Here is an 899-nt window from a genome sequence, read left to right as displayed (position 1 = left end):
AACACTTTGAGTTAGAAATTATTATGAACCCAATTTACTAAAAAGGAAACTGAGGCACAGAGGAGTTTACTAATATGCTCAAAGTTATACAGTACATGCTACAACCAGGACCTAAAACCTAGCATGCTGGATTTAAATCTCCCACAAACCACATCTTACACACCTTATGTTATTATGGTTTGGAACCCCTAACAGAGGGTAGTGGTTTTCTTCATACTGCATGTATTCCCTACATGTAGTGTATCAGAGAAGCAGCTTGAAAATATGGTGTGAGAAAATAGGTAGTATCCTGGAACTAGACCTACTGGATATGAATTCCAGTCCTAACTCAATCACATCATTGTGTGATTTGAGCCAAGGTACTTAAACATCTCAGTGTCTCGGGTTTTTCATCTGCAAAATGGGGATGCCAACAGGTTTATTGTTAGGATTAAATAAATCAATACTTGTAAAGTGCTTAGAAGGTATCTAGCATTTCGTAAGCACTCAATAAATGCTAGCTTTTATGATGATGCTGGTTTTACTCATCACTTTATCCCCAACACCCCAACTATCATAGAATATGGCACTCAGCAAATATCTGTTAACTTAAAGAATATGCTTGTTGTCTCCACATTGTATTTGTTCATCAAACAATTGGCTGCTGCCTACCGTCCTCCCATTCATTCCTTCATCACCTATAATACAGGAGACACTGTGCTAGATGCTAACATGCAGAGATCAACGAGACATGCTCTTGTCCCTAAAGGCATCCAGAGCCTAGTATGCAAACTGACATAATACACATGAGGTAGTGAATGGAAAAGGCCCTTGAACCTAAACATTATAGGAAAACAGAAGGTAGAATGTATAAGTCTAGGGGAGGGGAGGTGGGGACAGGGAGTAGGGTGCCACTACCA

Source organism: Canis lupus, chromosome 13 (assembly GCF_048164855.1).
Source record: "Canis lupus baileyi chromosome 13, mCanLup2.hap1, whole genome shotgun sequence".
Taxonomy (NCBI): Eukaryota; Metazoa; Chordata; class Mammalia; order Carnivora; family Canidae; genus Canis; species Canis lupus.
Note: the sequence above shows the minus strand (reverse complement) of the source record.